This window comes from Corvus cornix, chromosome 7 (assembly GCF_000738735.6).
Source record: "Corvus cornix cornix isolate S_Up_H32 chromosome 7, ASM73873v5, whole genome shotgun sequence".
Taxonomy (NCBI): Eukaryota; Metazoa; Chordata; class Aves; order Passeriformes; family Corvidae; genus Corvus; species Corvus cornix.
The window spans coordinates 38872866-38891929 of NC_046337.1; the positions used below are offsets into that span (position 1 = coordinate 38872866).

Genomic DNA, 19064 nt, shown 5'->3' on the forward strand with positions numbered 1-19064 from the left:
CTGTGGCTGCCCCTGGATCCCTGGCAGTGTTCCAGGCCAGGCTGGACGGGGCTTGGAGCAGCCTGGGATAGTGGAAGGTGTCCCTGCCCGTGGCAGGGGGTGGGACTGGATGGTCTTTAAAGGCCCTTCCAACCCAAACCATTCCATGTACAAACATGTATTTTTGGAGCTGTGCCCACTCCACCGTCCTCCCTCCACCCCGTGCTGGATTTAAACCAAAGCAGCATCTGAAATGATTGCCCTGAACCTCCCTCCCAGCTGCAAGCTCCATTTTCTGGGCCAGAAGCCCCTGACAACCCACTCCCTGAGGGAGGCAAGGAAATCTTCAAATGTGGTGTGGCAGCCTTGCCTTCCTTCAGGACAGGCAGCGCTTCCCGAGGGACGAGCCCCGTATTTATGCCCTGGGCCAGAGGATGCTGGAGCGCTGGGGAATGCCCCATCCCTCCAAAGCACCCTGCAGGGCTGCTGAGGGGCCGGGACACAGGCAGGGAGCAGTTCTGGGGTGAGCTCCAGCCCCCGACGGCCACAGAGGCGGCTCTTCCCCTGCAGCTTTCTGCTTGCTGAAGCGCTGCTCCTGCTATGAAAGTCAGAAAAGCAATAACATCCCCAGCAGTAGATGCCTCTCACGATAGCTCAGGGAGCAGATAAGGCTCCCAGAGATGTGTTATTCCCGTTCAAAGCCTTGGTCACAGTGACCTCCGCAGATACTTTAAACTCAAGCTGGTTTAAATTTGGTTCTGTGTTTGTTTGTTGGTGCATCCACTTTTTAAGGAAACTTTCAGCGATCCTAAGCCCCGCTCGTGTCTGCTGTTCTCTGGTTTCCTTCTTCATTTAATGAGGCAAGGACTAGTTAATTAAACAAAAGACCTCCATCTCCCAGCGGACAGACTGCCCTTGGCCTGAGCAATCGTGCTCCCCACCCCTCTCCTTCTCCCTCCTGCCAGGAGATGGAAACCAGCCCTTTGATGGGACATGTTTGCATCTTACAGGGATCCAGTAAGTTAAAAAAAATATAAAAATAAAAAAAAATAAACAGAGTCAGTTTGCTTCCCACTGAACCCCAAAGCTTGGGCATGTAACTGCTTTGGGATGCAACACAGTCCTGCAGCTGAGAGAGGGTGGCTGGGTGGTTTCATGGAGCCCCACATGGAAAAGCTCCCCTATCCCTGTCCCCACACCATTTTTAGCACGGGAGTTGCAGACACGCACGGCTGCATCCCAAACCCCTCCGTGTAATTACAGATCCATGGTTTCTTCTGGGCTTCCGCTTATTTAATCATCCTTTCTCGTCTGCCTCTAATACCCTGAGCTCTGTCAGAGGGCAAAAACACAGCCTTTACATCCAGGAGGACAAGAGTTCCCTGCAACAGCTGCTATATTTAACAGGGGGAAAAAAAATACACTGGGTTGCCATGGCAACCCTGGCTTCTAAAAATAGACCTGCCATATCCAGCACCGCCGAGAGCACAGGCAGCGCTGACGGAAGCTGCTTCCACCGAGCGCTGGGGAATGGAAGCAAACTTTTCTTCCCCCGCTGGAATTGCCACGGAGCAAATCCTGGAAAAAAAAAAAAAAAAAAAATCACGCGAGCCTTTGCTAATTAAAACCTTGTGCAAAGGATCCCCACTTCCCTCGGCTCAGAGATGGATCCCTGAACTGCAGCTCCTGGGATCAAAAGGGTGCTTTGGGAATGGGGGGCAGGGCTGACGCGAGCGGGGTGAAGGGATGATGAAGATGGCATGATGCTGCTGGATGAGGCTGGTTTTCCAGCAGGGGCTCGGAGTGGCCAAGTGGCCACGGCTCTGGCGTCAGAGCCAGGCAGCAGATCTGGCTGGGTTTGGACACCCTCAGGGAGCACCCAGCCTTGCCTTGCTTGCTTTAAATGACCCACAGAGGGCTGTAATGGGGATACAGAGGTTTCCACATGTCCTTTTCCTCCCCTTCCACCAACAGAACCAGTTCTCTGGGCATTAAATCAGGAGCCTTCTCCTTGCCTGCCGGAACACAGACCCTGTTACCAAAACACACCCCAAGCTCCCCACAGCAAGAGCCAGCTGAGCATCCCCCAAAATCTGATTAGCAGGGCTGAGCAGTCGCAGCCTGCTTGGGAACAGCAGTTGCTTCCCATTGCACTCCAGGCCTCCAGTCATCTCCCTAATGCTCCTTGACATTCCTTGCTCGGCGCCTCTGGCAGCGCGCGGCCCCCAGCACTGCTCGCGGGTGGGGGGCTCCGAGTGCCCTCCCCGAGCTCTCCCCACGCAGCCCTGGCTTCGAGGAATCCTTGAGCGCGGAGCTGGAGTGCTGGGTGCCCGCTGGAGGAGGCACGGCGCTGCTTGACTCCTGCTCTGCTGCCGGGAGGAAGGCGCTGGAGAGGGAGGAAGGGCTCTCCAGGAGGAAAACACTTCACGTTGTTGTAGCAGTGAGTGTGTGTGAGAAAGTGTTCTGTCTCCTTTTTTCCCCCTCCACTTAAGGAACAACAGACTGCCAGACCTGATGGGAGCCCAGGGCAATCTAGTGCAATGTTTTCTCTATTTCGTGGTTGATACCAGCAGCCTCGGAGCAGGGTCCAGAGGAGGCCACGAGGATACTCAGGGAGCCAGGCTGGGAGAGCTGGGGGTGCCCACCTGGAGAAGGTTCCAGAGACACCTCAGAGCCCCTTCCAGGCTTAAAGGGGCTCCAGGAGAGCTGGAGAGGGACCTGGGACAAGGGATGGAGCGACAGGACACAGGGAATGGCTTCCCGCTGCCGGATGGGATATGGGGAAGGAATTGTTCCCTGGGAGGGTGGGGAGGGTGCCCAGAGAAGCAGCGGCAGCAGCGGGGGCTCTCTTGACTCGTTGCATCTCCCACCCGTGGTGGCCCACGTGGACGTTGCCTCCCCTCCACCAGCTGTGCCTCTGGGCTGGCCAAAGACACCAGCCCCACACAGAGACGCCGCAGCCCAGCCTGTGACCCAGAGCTGGACACGATGGACAGGCGCGTGCCGGTCACTGAGCTGAGCAGTGCCCAGAGGGTGTTGCTGTGCAGGAAGCCCCACTCTGCCCACATGCAGTCCCCAGGCTGGGGCCGCAGGAGCATCCAGCTCTCCGAGGGGCTGGCGGGAGGGTGCTGGAGCAGGGAAGAGCACGAGAGCTTCGGCAAGGCCTTGGCAGGGGGGAAGGGGCCTCGCTCAAGGACTTCAGGTTCTGTTTGCTTCACCCCGCTTCATCCTGACCCACTTCCTGGCCAATCCCAACTTGCCATGAGCTCACTGCAGAGAGGATATAAACACTGGATGTTTCTCTGGCTGCCTCCAGTACCTGTGATGTCCTGCCACAGTTCCTGCTCAGCACCTTCCCACAGGCTCCCCGTGCCTCTGGAAGCAGAGCACACTTGTCCTCCTCTATTCTCTGTCATGCCTGGCCCACTTTTACACCTGCCCTGAATCCCTTTCCCCCCTGCAGGGCCCAGAATGGTGTTTCTATAGCTGATGGCTGTATCAGCATCACAGCAGCCCCTCCTTGTCACTGACAACGGCAGTAAATTCGTGCCCAAATAAATCCCTACCTTTGCAACAGCGTGTGAAAGGAAAGGCTTTAATGGTGAATAAACTCCCAAACCGGCCAAATGGGAAAGGGAGGGGATGAGATTTACACTAAATGCCACGGTGTGATGGCAGGGGGTGCAGCTCCTCTGGCTAAGGACTGAGAGGATGGAGGGAGGGATGTTTGCTGCTGGGGCTGCTGCTCTCAGAGCAGGGCAGGGAGTTAAGGGCACAGAGCCTGTTGCTGCTAATGGTGTTTGTGTTTAGAGCCTAAACTCACATCAGGGGAAGATGATTTAGAAGGAAATTCTTTAGTATAAGGGCAGTGAGGCCCTGGCACAGGGTGCCCAGAGCAGCTGGGGCTGCCCCTGGATCCTTGGCAGTGCCCAAGGCCAGGCTGGACACTGGGGTTTGGAGCACCCTGGGATAGTGGAAGGTGTCCCTGCCCATGGCAGGAGGTGGCACTGGATGGGATTTAAGGTCCCTTCCAACCCAAACCATTCTGGGATTCTGTGAAATAGACTTCACCAGGGCATCCTTCCCTCCCCAGGAGAGCCTGCACCTCTCAGTAAGGCCAGGCCACGTGCAGATGTAAGAGCAGCCTGCATGTCCAGGCCCAGCCACGCCGTGCTCATGGTCAGGTGGGTGCTTTCCCAAGGAAACCCAGCTCCTGACGGCTCTGTCCCAGCCCCAACCCGCTGCCATGGGCCACAGGAATGCAACAACAGCCCTGCACAAGCCCACACAGACTGGTGGAGCACGTGCCCCACACGTGGGCTGGGCTCTGAAAGTGAAATGTGACAGAGGGCATGGAAGGTGCTCAAGATTTACAGGGATGACGCAGAACAAACACAGTAAGATGCCTAATTTTGATGTGGATCTGGAGAGATTTACCTCGAAGGCTTAGCTGGGACCCCTGGGAGAAGCTTTGTGGGTGGAATGCTCCCAGCCCCAAAAAGAACAAGACACATCCCAGCAGAGCCCAGGCAATGACTCCAAACAGGAGGTGAGATCCCAGAATCCTGCATCCCTGGATGTTCCCCCGTCACAGATCCTCACCTCCCTCCTGGTTTCCTGCCACCGAGCTGGCTCAGGTTTGTGCCCTGTCCTTGCAGACATCCCTGATCCTCCACCCCCACTTCTGGCAGGACAAAACCAACAAAAATCACAGCAGGACACATGTTTCATCAGGAATCCATGGAGAAGCCACGTTACAAGCCAAGGGACACCTTGGGTACTTTCAATCTGCTGGAAATTATGAGTTTTGGTTCCACTGCTGTCCCAGACCACAGAATCCCACACTGGTTTGGGTTGGAGGAGACCTTAGAGCTCATCCTGTTCTATCCCCTGCCATGGGCAGGGACACCTTCCACTGTTCCAGGCTGTTCCAACCTGGCCTTGGACACTGCCAGGGATCCAGGGGCAGCCACAGCTTCTCTGGGCACCCTGTGCCAGGGCCCCACGGTGCCTTTTCCAGCCTTTCCTCCAACAAAACCTGATACAACCACACTGAATTTTGCCTCGGGTTTCCTTTCTTTGCTCCAAGTTCAGCTGGGTCTCTCTCCAGGAGCCAGGAATTAAGTAGCACAGCTATTCCAAGGTAAATTGCTCTGTGATTGCTTTTCCATAGCAAGAGGGTTGTTTTCTTAGGGCAAACCACTTTTATCCTTGAGCAAAGTGTCACCAGGAGGAATAGCCAGGGAAAGCTTGGCCATGCTGCTGTCGTGGAGTTACTATCAGGTAAAAAAGACCAGTGAGTTTCCCCTCTACAGTTCTTGTGGCCAAGTTCTTTAACTTTTCCCTCAGCTCAGCTGAGGATGTCAGAGCTGGGGTTCCCTATAAATTCTCTCAGTCTGGCTGGGGAGAGCAAACCAAAAGGGCACAGAAACCATGGAGCTGCTCCAGCCAGGGAGAAACGCCTGTAATTAATGTAGTGGGAAAATTACACATTTATATGCCCCCCCCCAAACACCAGAGCAGACATCCATTTCCTGCAGGGCTGTGGACGCCTGCCAGCCCGCAAATAAATCACAAAGCCACAAAGCCAACAAGGAGGAAAAGAAAGGGGAATTATCACAGAGGATGCAGCAGCCTTTTGTACCAGGGAAATCACCAGCGTCGCCACCAGATGACTATTGTTCACCAGTAACATTCCCTAATGCTTCCCACCACTTGGGACTCTCGTGGGGAGGGATGCTCGAGCAGAACAACGGAGGCCTCCTTGGATTTTGTGAGCTCCAAAGGCACAGCTGAGGGGTGGCTTGGGAGATGGACTGACCTGCCCCGGAGGCGTTTGTGGGACCAAACCCAAACAAACCCACAGCAAACCTGATATTAAAGAGGCTTTGGCACGGGTGAGAAAATGGAATAAACCCAAAGTTGCCGACTTTCCTCCAGGAAGAGGGTGTCTGGAGGGCAGGGATGGAGCACTCAGTGGTCTGGCAGCCCCTCCAGAGGGACCGTGTCCAGTGGTGCTGGAGATTAAAAATAAGAGAACAAACAGTTTCAGCGAGGGATTTGCAGTCCTACTCCCACACATCTTCCCTCCCCTCGCCTGTCCCCGTGGAGCTTTAATGGCCTGGGCCCCACCTCACAGCACACTGGAGTCACTGAGAGCCTCTCCACAGCCTTCCAGCTGCCTTTGGCTCCAGCACCGGGATCACGACAGCAGCTTTACGGCTTCCCCTGTGGCCCGTGAAGCTGGGCTTCATCAGCACCGGGAGACTGCAGGAGAAGGTCCATTCATGGGGTTCTGAAGGGCAGTTCCTGCTTTCTTTGCCACCCAGGGCTTGTTAAATGAGCCGTGGGCGGGTGCCATGCTTCCCAGGACATACTGTGGCCACAGCAACCCTGGCAAATGCATGAGCATTCCCAAGTGGGACTTTTTTCTTTCTCACTCTGAGCTGAAGCGCTTTAGGGGGCACTCAAAACCATCCTGTGCTGCTCACAGAGAAGCTTCTCCACCACCTCCTTCCCTGCCACAGGAACACTGAATGCCATGGATTGGAAGGGACCCTAAAGATCACCTGGTTCCAACTAGACTGGGTTGCCCCTAGCCCCTTCCCACCTGGATGGGGTGGGCTTATCTCCCTGAACCCCCTGATTTCACTGCCTGGCCACCAAACCTCCAGCAGAACCAGAGGTCCCATGACCAGGGACAGCTGTGACAAAATTCCTCCCATCCCGAATCCTCAGCCCTCCTGCTCTTACTCTGCAGTGGGCAAACACAGCTGGCACTTAGCAAAGTGAGGGAATAGAGCAAAATGCTTCCCTGCACCTCAGGCACTTCAGCTTTTCCTTTCCTTCCTTGGCCTGCTTAAAAAAAAAAAAAGAGAGAGAGAGAAATTGTATTTATTCACACACACAACAGCGAAACATTTGTTTAGGAGAAAATCTCCCTGATTCTTGGCTGTTACTCCAGAGGCAGGGAGAGCAGCAGCCCTCAATGTCTGCCTGTTCCTGGGTGACTCGTGCTTTTGTGCTTTGAGCGACGTTCCCCATTCTGATAAAAGTATTAGTGCATTTCTTGGGCTGAATTATAAATGACGAGATGCAAAGCCCTCTCTTTGTGCACTCCAGTGCTGAGACCTGACATGCCAAACAAGACACTCCAGCTCTCAAAGTGCCCACAGCAGCTCCCCCCGCTCTGCGCAGACAAAGCACCCGAATCATTTGGCTGTGTTTATGAGGGACACATTTCAGGGATCAGGGTGAGAATAGACGTCTCCTGGATGTTTCCACAGCGCTTTGCTCGGAGCAGTGGCTCCTGCAGCAACATCCTCTGAGCGGGGTCCAGGACAAGCTCCCTCTCGAGCTCAGCATGACCAAATGGCACACAGGACGAGGACACTCAGGATAAACACATCTGGAAGTGGCTCTCTAGCTGCAAAGAAATGCTTATTAACACACTTTTTTTAGGGTAAAAATGGAGCAAAACTAAAATACAGCAAGCATGGATTCGAGTTTTCATCTGGGGAGGGGAAAGCTGTCCCCAAACCAGAGCATGCCCAGCATTGCAAACAGCAGGTTAATCCTTTTTTATTTGTGTTCCCATTTCCTTTTAACCAAAAGAATCACAGAATCGTTGAGGTTGGGAAAGACCTCCGAAATCACCAAGTCCATCCATGAATCCAACACCACTAAACCATTCCCCTGAGCACCACATCCACACGCCTTTTGAATGTTTCCAGGGAAATGCCTCCATCATTGCCCTGGGCAGCCTGGTCCAATGCCTGACTGACCTTCCAGTGGGGAGATTATTCCCAATTTCTGCTCTAAACCTCACCAGCCATTCCTTCTTGTCCTGTGCCTTGAGCTCCAGAGCCTTGCCCAGCTCCGTTCCCTTCTCAGGACGCTCATCCCGGGTGGAGCACCAGGAAAGGGAGCTGCACTACCCCAGGGCAGAGCTTTTCCCTTTCATTTCTACAAATAAACAGGAAGAAAAAAAACACCTGCAAAAAATTGGTTTAGGCTAATCCTAAACTGAAAGTTCATATTCCTTAGCTGGATTTCAAAACCAAAGTTTTCTTGACCCAAAACGTTTAATTTGACCTAAAAGGTCTCGCTTTGCTTTAAGTCTCTTGGAAACTTAGAAATCAGGGGACTGAACAGCTCATTAAAAAAGAAACAAAAAAGAAAATAAAGCACTCTCCCCGTCAGGGTTTGAGGCAGGTGACACCAATAAGCAGTGATAAAAGAGTCTGTGTTGGCAGGAAATGCCTCAGCTTGCCCATGTGCCCACAAGGGCACGTTAGTTCACGTTGTCGAAACTGCTCTATTTAAAAATAACAATAATAATAATAATAATTAAACATTCCCTCAGCCAAATGGAAAGAGAGGGTGGTGCCTGGGCAGGAAATGGAGCCAAGTGCCCTGACGGAGGGGCCGTGTCCCGTGTCCCATGTCCTGCCCTGGCCCTGCACCGTGGAGGCATTGCTGCGGCCACGCGGAGCTCCCACGGAGCAGAACAGCAGGGGTGGCTCTCCAGGGAGCCCTGGGCTGGGTGGTCCCAGCAGCCCTGACCCAGAGGGGGGAGGCAGCTCTGCTTATCCAGGAGCAGCCTGTGCGTTAGTGCGGCTCTGCCTCATCTCCCGTGCTGCATTTTGCTTTCAAGGCCTTGCAGCGTCCCAGACATCAGCTCATCGCCTCCCCAGCGTCCCTTGTCCAGCAGGGTCACCCAGAAACAGCTGTGTGAGCGCAGACATCTGCCCGTAGTTCCAGCTGACAGGGGAGCTTACTGTGCTTGGGTTCAAGGACACTTTAGAATGCCTTAGGGCCCCTCACGCCTCCATCTCATGCCATCACAGAACACTAAACTTGGAGAGGACCTCCATGGAGCCCAGAGAGGCGTCCTTTCCTCGTGTGCTTCTGGGAAGGGAAGTTTCCCTCCATCTGAGACCTCTTGAACCAACCAGGAGCACACGTTCCCCCTCGTTGGCAGATTTTGCTGGCGTGTTTTTCCAGGCCTGCAGTGCTCACTGCTGGGGGCTCCACACGGAAGCTCCAGCAGGCTCCAAGAGCAGGCTCTGCTGGCCAGTGGAATTCCTAGCCCATGTCTGACCCACGGCTTCTGGGGGCACACCCTGAGCCTGTTGTGTCTGAGACCATTGCCCTAAATACCTCCTGCTCGTCTCCGCTTTCCCAGCCATTACAGGATCCCCGGGGAGGAGGCATTTCACATTCCCTGCAGCCTGGCTGCTGCACAGCCCAAAGCCCAAGAAAGCCTCACGAGAGCAGCAGCTTTCTGTGTGCTGCTACCCTCTGCATCCGAGGGATGCTCCTGAACTTTAGCCTGGCTTTCGCTTCTGGCTCCTCTCCGAGGCCTTTGATCCAAGAAAGCCTCTCGACATGTTCCCCTTGCTCAGCTGGGGAATTCAGCACTGCGGTATCTTGCATTGCAGATTATTTTTAGGGATGATCCAATCGAGACAGATAAAAATAAGAAACGAGCTGAATCTTTGCTGGAGCCAACTGCAAAATGCTGTGGCTTACCAGAACCTCGTGGCCAGAGTGGGATTCCTGATCCAAGAGCACATCCAAGAACAGGTCAAGGGTTCATCCACAAAACTCAATGGCTCAGGCTGTGCTGCCACCAGCACCCAGCAGGACAAAAAACAGAGACCACCACAGATAAACACAGATACCTGCATGCCAAAACACCCAAGTCACATCCAAATTTCATTTCAAAGTCAAGGAAACATCACCCATAGCTGCGAAGGACATCCTAAGCAACAACAGGCAGCCAGGCTGGTGATGCAGTGCTGAGTTTCACTGAAAGCCCTTAATAAATGGTTATCAGATCCTTAATAAACTCGGCTGGGCTGTGGAACCACAGCCCTCACCGTGTGGCTCTCGACTGGAGAGAAAAGAAGAGCAGAAAGCAGTGAGACATCTCCCCATGGCATATGCCCAGACTCCAGAAAAGCATTTGGGGCAAAATTCCAGAGCACAGTGAAGGACAAAAACTGATTTTTCCTTTTTTCACTGATGTGAAGGAACAGGATTTGCTCTCAATTGGTCAGTATTGCCTGGGGAAAGAAAGTAAAAAACCACCCCTGAGAGATGACTTGTCTGAACCAGTCACTTAGAGGCATTTATTTTTTAACAAGGGAGTTTTTCCCTTTTTTTTTTTTCTTTTTGGTCAGGTTGATTATTGCCGACAGTATTTTAGCATCTGCTGTGCCTGCTGACCTACCACATTTACCCTACTTACACTAATTAAACTTTAATTAAGCTCACTAGATGTTCATCTAACATCAAAAGTAAGGCAAAGGCTTCGCAAAGCGAAGGTCTCAGCGTGGCCGGGCAGTTTGGGTTTACATCACTTTATTTATACACCCCTAACAAAGGGGAGGGGTTTTTAAGCGCAGCTCACTTCTGACCTACTCACCTGACCCTTCCAACACCTGCTCTGCAGTTTTGTTCTGAACCAGCTGCACGAGGACTGGCACTTTTTGGGGTAACAGAGACCTCAAGGGACTGAGGAGTGTTTTGGGATGCTCCCGTCAGTCCAGGCCCTCAGGTACCCCAGGTTTCTCCTCCCAGGCTGCCAATCAGGTCTTGTATTTCTATTTCTTAAAAAAAAAAAACGGAGCAAAAGGACTTTTCTGCCAGCCCACCCTGGCAGTGCAGGGTGCAGTCTCTGTTCAGTGCACGCACAGCTGTTTTCCAGTCGGCCTCGCTCAAACAACTCCAGCCAAGTTTCCTGACAAGTCCATTTTCCTCTCCTCTCCGCCTCCAAAATAAATTCCCTCGCATCCCAGGAAACGTGCTGCCACCACAGGCTTGGGAAGGGCAGGGAGAGGCAGCATCAGGAGTTCCTTGTGGCACCTGGAACACGGGTGTCACATCCCCCCCCACAGCCAGGGCTACATCAGCCCGCGGGGATTAAAACAGATCCTGGCGCTCTCCTCAGCTCAAAAGATTCCCAGAATCCTTCAGGTTGGAAAAGACGTCAAAGATCTTCGAGTCCAACTGTTAACCCAGCACTGCTTTTCCCTGGTTTCAGCAGGATCAGCTGGGAAAGCAAAAGCCAGCTGCATGTGCATGCTTCAAGGATCAGCAATCTGATTGTCGGCATCCAGAACTGTCCTCCTGCGCAGTTCACTCCATTCCCACCTTCAGCAAAATCATCCTGGGAAAGCCACTTCTTTTAGAGCTATTCCTCTAAAATTGCTTGAGCAATTCTCCCTCTTTTTGTTCTCTTTTTTTTTTTTTTTTTAAAGCAAGCAGGAGCTTTAAAAAGAAGGTGTTTTGGAAAAGGATATTTTGGCAACAAACCTTTCAGTTTAGTGCTTGGCAGGCACCAAGCGTTTAATCTTTGAAAAATAAAAATTTGTTCAGAGCTTTGGGGTTTTGCTGGGTTTTTTGGCTTTTCTAAATGAAAGTGCAGGTTGGTGCTGTGAGTGGGGAGGTTCTGACACACACACACACACACACACACACACAAAAACCTCTCAGCACTGGTGGATTTCCAGTGATCCCTACATAAAAAGATCTGAGTCCAAGTCCAAATTCAGGAGGAACACACATGGATGCATGGAATGAGTTCCCCTGAATGACAGCTCCCAGGTAGCACTGGAGGGTGTTGGAATCATGGAATGGTTTGGGTTGGAAAGGACCTTAAAACTCTTCCCATTCCACCCCCTGCCATGGGCAGGGACACCTTCCACTGGACCAGGCTGCTCCAAGCCCTGTCCATGCTGGCCTGGAACACTCCCAGGGATGGGGCAGCCCATTTAAGGGTCTTGGGGACCCCCAAGAGCAACCCCTCACTGGTTCCCTCTTCCCTGCAGTGCCACTTGCTGGGCAGCAGATCCTTCACCTCCTCCATCACCTGCCCGTGCCACCCTGCTGGTCCCAACACTCCACAATTCCCTGGAATGCCACTGCCTTTGCGACAGGGACGAGAGAGTCAGGGCCTCCTTCGGCTGCTGGATGCTGTGACAGAGAGAGGCTCCAAGCCTTAAAGTAAAAATTCTACTTCATAAACAAAGCAGAGATGAGATTTGTCACCAGGCAGGAACGGGGAAGTCGCTGTTCCAAACAAAACCACCTATTGATCGTGTTTTACTGTCAGTCCATCCAAGGAAAGCTGCTCCTGGTGAATGTTCTGTGCACAAGCAGGGGCTCCTAGTGAGACACCCCGTCCATCGGCTGAGCCCAGCAATGGGAGCTCTCCGTGCAGGAATGAAATGGGTGCCTGTGCCACCACGGCCTGGGCAGACAGGTGCCAGTGCCCCTGTTAGCCCTTGGCCTGTGGTGTACAGAACAGTAGAACAACCTCTTTAAAACCACATCTATCTCCGCAAGCTCCTTTCCTGGGATCCTCTGTTCCTGGGGGGTGGAATGGCTTTGCTTCCAAACTCATTTGCTCCATGGCACGGGGAGGGGGGAGAAAGAAAAAAGCAGAGAGGTAGCAAGAGAAACAGAACATTTGGCAAATGTGTACTGAACTTCACACAACAAACCCATTAGTTCAGGCGGCCCCATCTCTATGGCAACCAAACAGCACAAAAACAAGGCATTAGCACCTAAATTTATTAGTGGGCAAGTGCTCTAGCTTTTATCATTCCAGGGGGGGATTGCCCTCCCCAGCTCCCTGGGGTTCCTGAGGGAGATGGTTCTGGTTCAAATGCCAGCACAAACATGGGCACACCGTTTACAGACAGCGGAGCCGAAGCTTTCGTAGCTTTAATCACAGTTTGAAAAACAAATAGCAAAACAAAACCGAGGGAAAGAGGCTGTGTGGAGGGGAGTTACCCAATTTCCACTTTACTTTGCGAAATTGCTAACGGCTTGCAAGTCCCGGGTAAGGGGTGAGAGGTATCATCCATCCTGTCCTGACAGCTCCATGGAGATCTTCATCAGGAGGGGGAATGGGGGTATAAACTTGTCCTCCCAAAATAATTTCCAAGTGCCTTGCCTTTATTTTAACTGGATATTACAAGCCCTGGGGAAATGTGTAACCCAGTCTCCACTGTGCCACAAGGCTCCAGGTGGTGCCACAGGCTCTGGGGGAGGAGCGGGGCTATTTGGATTTGTTCACTCCGGGAATAAGCAAGGGCTTGGGGATGAAGATGCTGGAAAGCCACATTTAAATGCTTCCCGTTTAAAGCATCTTCCCATTCCGAGGGCCCTGGGTGAATTCCAGTGGCCCCAGGAGCACAGACCATGCTGGGACAGCTTGGAGAAGATAACAAGGTGTCAGATCTCTCTCTGCCAGCCGGAGTGAGGCAGGAGAACAAAGGCTGTGTCTCAGCCCAAGGCACACTTGCAGCTGTGCTGGGGCTAACAACACTCTGCACATTTAACTAAGTGCTCGCTGACCTTCCCTTTTCATCTTTGCTCCGGGCTTTGGAATAACCTTCACTAGGAATAAGGATCTGGCTTTCTTGGGGTGGATAGTCTTAAAGAACCTAATCCCGCTCGCTGTCAGAGACAGGAAATCTCTGCCCAGAGCAGCTGTGGCTGCCCCTGGATCCCTGGCAGTGCCCAAGGCCAGGCTGGACATTGGGCCTTGGAGCAGCCTGGGACAGTGGAAGGTGTCCCTGCCCTTGGCAGGGGGTGGAATGGGATGAGCTGTAAGGTCCATTCCAACCCAAACCCATTCCCCCTTCCATCCTGCACAGCTGTTTCCAGGTGAGAGGCACCTTGTCCTCGGGCCAATTCAGACCTAACCATTAAACACTCCGTGTCTCCACACAACAAGGAGAATGCAGGCTGCGCACCCAGGAAAAACCTTCAGTGGGGAAAACAACCCCGCACTGGGAGGCGATGCCTTGAAGAAATGTCAAACCCATCCTGTCCTCCAGCACCCCTCAGGTGGAGTCAGAAGAGCACCACCAAGCACAGACCGAGCCCGTCACAGCGCAGAAGGTCTGATGGCACACTGCTCATCGCTGGTTTCAGCCAGGTCACCAGCCAATGCCCAATGCAGGGGTTGGGATGCCCTCACCACACTGCCACCAGCAGCAGCACAGCCCAGCACTAACATCCCCCTGTCCTCAGGCAGCACCTCCTCCTGAAAGCACCCTGCCAAGATCTCAGCTGACCAGGGCCCTGCTTCCCAAGCCCTCCAGGCAGCTTGCAAGAAAGCAAATTAACAGGTTGAAACCCTGACAATTTGCTTCTGAAACAAGGTCGCTGAGGATCCCACAAGTCCCTGACTAGCTGGCTTGCTATCAGCTCAAAGGCATTTCAAGAACATTAGCACTTGTGCCAAAAATATCTGGGCTTGTCCCTGCAGCAAAACAGCGGCAGGAGGAGGAGGATGGGATGTGATGGCAGTGTCTGAACAGGCAGAGGGATGGGGGGCGGGGGCAGAGATGGTTGGGGGGTGTTTTTTGGGGTGCCTACACCACTGGGAAGAGTAAACAAAAGAGTTTTAAAGTCTCCTGTCAACCAGAACTAACTCTGTCCCCATGAGGGCCCAATGGTTCATAGCTGGACTCGAGGACCTTAAAGCTCCTTTCCTACCTTAATGACTCCACATTTACCTCTGGCAACAGCTCTCAGCACACAGCAGCAAAGCCAACTTGAAATAAACCCTGAGCACGTCCAGTCCCCTACAAAAGACACAACAAAAACACTTGCTGACATCCTGCCCAACTCACCGGTGGTTTTCCTCTACTGGAAATTTTCTTGCCATCTCCAGTCTCGCCTCACAGTCTTTGCAAAATGAGAGACTTTTGGGTTTTACCAGTGAAATAATTGCTGTGGAACGAAATTCAGTGATTAGAACAACATTCAGCAATCAGAACAACATTCAGCAATTATAACAAGAACCACACTTGCAAGCTTCAGAACATACCCAGCTCCAGACGGACCTGGAATAAGATACCTCATAACCCTCCTTCACAGCTTTCACCATTTTATTTTGGGATTTATTGTCTAAATCAAGCATTTAGAAGCCTCCATGCTGAGTCTTGGGGCTTTTTTCCCCCAAAGTCCTCCTGGCTGACATATCTTTGGGTCCAGGATGTGAGCACAGAGTAGCTCTGACTGCTCTTGTCAAACACAGCAGCATCTCAGGGCACGGGGGCAGGTGGATTTGAGCTGAAGGAGGGCAAGGATTAGATGGGATATTGGGAAGGAATCCTTCCCTGTGAGGGTGGGCAGGCCCTGGCACAGGGTGCCCAGAGCAGCTGGGGCTGCCCCTGGATCCCTGGCAGTGCCCAAGGCCAGGCTGGACACTGGGGCTTGGAGCAGCCTGGGACAGTGGGAGGTGTCCCTGCCCATGACTGGATGGTGTTTAAGGTCTCTTCCAACCAACCCATTCTGCGATCTGACTCCTAAAATTCACGCCACCAGACCTCCGTCCTGGTGGGCAAAGCCACGCTGGGGCAGATGCGGGTGCTGGGAAGCAGCTCCCGGTCCTTGCTGCCCTCAGTGCCCACAGACACAGGCTGTGCCACAGCTCTGGGGAGCCCCGCGGAGCCGGTGCCACGCTGAGCGCACCAGCGGCGCGAGGAACACGTGAATGAACCCAAGCCAGTTCTGGTGCTGTGCGGAGGGCAGGGCAGCGAGGCACGGAGCAGCAGAGAGGCGGAGCACGGTGGCACCGCCGTCCCCAGCGTGGCACATCAGCCTCGGTGCAGCCCCACACGTGCGACCCAGAGGTGCCCAGACCCAGATCTGGAGGCTGTCGCTGCCGGAGCGTGTTTATTTGAGCCCCGCTTCCCTGCGTGCGTGTTCCCAGCAGGAGGGGATGTAAACTGGCTCAGCCATGCCTGCCCAGCCCTCCATCCTCTGCCACGTGCCAAAACTCTTCTGCTCACACTCGCACGAGGTCACATTTCTTGGCAGGGAGCTCGGCTCCTTCTCCCCTCTCTCTTCCCCCATGCTCCTGGTGAAATATGAAAACAGCCTGCCACCTGCCATTCGCCTGGCCTGCTTCTCTGTGTCTGCCAAAAATTAGCAACATGCCCCAAAATATAATTGGAAACACTGCACCGCACTGCAGGGGTCCCATTGCTGTTGCATAGAAGAGGCTTGACAAAAAGCCAATTTAATTTCTAGATTCCCGGGGCTGCGTGTAGCTGCTAAGTGAGGAGGTAAAAAAAAAAGGAAAAAAAAATCCCTTTTATCAGGCCAATTCCTATTAGTAGATTCAGATCTTTTAACAAGCCATGCCGTAGGAATCAGTGAGCTGCCACTGCCAGCAGATTCAGGGCATCGCTTCTTGGACTCATGTGGGAGGTCAAGAGTTAGAAGGCAGCATTCCCAAACTTCAGAGCTGGGAGCTGGGGTGTGCAGGGCGGAGCTGGAGGTGGCAGAGGATATTTCGTGAGGGCTGACAGTAACCCCGGCAAGGGAAGTGCCCCGTTCCCCCTCCTGCCCAGCAGAACTTGCGCAAGTCCCCGAGGATCCTGGCAGGAGGGATCTGGAGATGCCTCCCACGCCTCCGCGCTCAGGGCAGCTCTGACAGCGGAGCACAGCACCGCTGCTGCTGCCCAGGCCGCAGGCCAGCCCCGCAGAGCCAGCAGCTATCTGCTTGTTGCAGGAAAAGGGCAGGACAGGCGAGCATGGAAATACAGGGCACCTCATTCACACCACGCCTTGGCAGAGAGCTCGGCCAGCAGATCTGTGAAGCTGAAAAGCAACATTTCACCCCGAAAGAGCTGTTTACGTTGTCAGGGCTGACTTGCCAGGCTTAGGAAAGAGCTGTGCCAAACTGGCTTATTATTACCTCCCTTCCCCAAAACACTCAGGGCCTGCTCCTTTGTTAGGGGATGCCTGCGTCCATGGAGCTGTGCTGAAATCCAGGCTCCTCGGGGACACCTGTACACACAGGCACTGGGAACTCGGCCACTCTCCCAGCAATAAAGATGGATAGTGGGAAGGAATTGTTCCCTGGGAGGGTGGGCAGGCCCTGGCACAGGGTGCCCAGAGCAGCTGGGGCTGCCCCTGGATCCCTGGCAGTGCCCAAGGCCAGGTTGGACACTGGGGCTTGGAGCAGCCGGGGACAGTGGGAGGTGTCCCTGCCCATGGCAGGGGGTGGGATGGGATGGGCTTTAAGGTCCCTCCCGACCCAAACCATCCTGGGATTCTGTGAAATGAATTGCCAGGCTGGAGCTGGAGCCTCACTGACCTCATGTCACCCCTGGAATTGTGCTCCTCCTCCTTATCCCAAGGCTGTACGGCACACTCAGGTGAGTCCAAACAGGAACAATCCTTCCATCTGCTTTTCAGGAGAAAAGTGCTTAAAGCCAAATCTTAGCACTACTATGTTACACCCCAAATCCTCCCCGGCCAGTTTCTTGGAGGAGATGCACAGGGATGCTCAGATCGGGCACCCTGGGGACACTCAGGTGTGGCTAAAGGCCCGAACAAGACACTGGGACAATGGAATGTCTCTGGGGATGGAGCCTCCCAGCCCATCCCACAGAATCACAACACCCTGAGTGGAAGGGACCCACAGGGATCATCGAGTCCAAGCCCCGGGCCTGCACAGGACAGTGCCCAGAATCCCACCCCGTGCCTGGGAACGTTGTGCTCAGGACTGGGACTCAGATACCCAAACCCCATCACAGATCTGCTGCATGGGACTGAGGGCTGCCTTAATTTCTGCCTCAGAAGGGGAGGGCAAGAGGGAGCCCTGAGGAAACTGCACATTCCTTCTCAACAGGCTGATTACTGAATAGGCTTTAATAGATCAGGGAATGAAGAATTTGGTTAAGTCTAAATAACTGCTTTGAAATACTTCAAAATCAGAAAATTAGATTTTTTTTTTTTTTTTGTATTTCCATGCTATGGAATAATAAGGAGATGACCCCACATTTCCAAAAACTAAAACACAAAAAAGTCACCACAAAATCCACAGCTGCTCCCCATTTGCAATAAGCTGTTTAAAACAAAATAAACCAATGCATTTTGCTCCAAGAAACACGCATTAGGCACTGGCAGCTTGCTTCCCTCATTCCTCTATCCCCAAGCACTTTGACTGGAAAGAGGGGGAAACCTTGAAGTGATACATGTGTGAGAAGCCCTGAGAACAATAGCTGCTCCCCAGTTGACTCCAGAGCTGTTATTGAACTCGAGGGAGCACAGCTGGAGCAGCACCAGCACGAGGCTCTGAGAACACCAGCAGAAGTCAGATCTCCACCTACAAATTCCCAGGAGCTCGCAGCCCTAAGAGCAACACACCACACATCCATGTGGGCAGGCTCAGTGGGATGGCACCATGGGGACCTCCCATCCAAGAGCAAAGTAGCATCAGGCTAATCCTCACATCAGGAGGGGCAGGATCCTGCTTGGAGTCCAAAGTCGCCATTGTGCTTTTAAATTGAATTTTACTCACAATAAGGTGCAGTCAATACAAAGAGGCTGCTGTCACGCAAACCCTGCTCGAGCCCTCAGCTCTTGGGGATGGAAAAGGTCAAGGAAAAAAAGCAAGAATCCAGAAGGCCATTATAAATCATCCCCCAGATCTGTTTCACACCATGGAAGCAGAGGGGCAGCACCGATCTCTGCTCTCTGTGGCCAGGGACAGGACCCAGGGAGCAGCTGGAGCTGGGCCAGGGCAGGGTTAGGTTGGATTAGGGAAAGGTTCTTCCCCCAGAGGGTGCTGGGCACTGCCCAGGCTCCCCAGGGAACGGGCACGGCCCCGAGGCTGCCAGAGCTCCAGGAGCGTTTGGACAGCGCTGCCAGGGATGCCCAGGCTGGGGTTGGTGGGGGCTCTGGGCAGGGCCAGGAGCTGGATTTGATGATCCTTGAGGGTCCCCTCCAACTCAGCATATTCTGTGGTTCTGTGAAAGGCAGCAGCTCATCACTGTCAGTATATCTGCAGATTACATTGTTAATTTTCAATATCCAAACCACCCACCACTCCAGCCAGGCCTACCATGACTTTGCATGATCCATTTCCACTTGGGATGTGCTGTCTCAGCAGACAGGGGTGGGAAACCAGGTGGTAAGCTACAGAGCAAAGCGCACAGAAGGCTGAGGAGCTGGGGGGGCAAGGAGGAGCTGGAGCAGAGAACAAACGCTGCAGAAACCGGACCACGGTGTCTGGAATTAGCAGCTCAGTCCCTGGATGTGCC

General features: G+C 53.4%; 1 long non-coding RNA gene across 2 annotated transcripts; it reads right to left on the reverse strand.

Moving 5' to 3' along the window:
- Positions 1-113: 113 nt before the first annotated feature.
- Positions 114-15145, reverse strand: LOC120410328. Of its 2 annotated transcripts, none has more exons than XR_005602413.1 (3): positions 14637-15145; positions 5851-7405; positions 114-1557 (listed from the first exon to the last, which is right to left on the reverse strand). It is a non-coding gene; the product is annotated as an uncharacterized LOC120410328 (long non-coding RNA). The 2 variants fall into 2 exon arrangements; XR_005602412.1 differs by lacking the exon at positions 14637-15145 and having other exon boundaries at positions 5851-5996; positions 6733-11681.
- Between the last annotated feature and the right edge of the window lie 3919 nt (positions 15146-19064).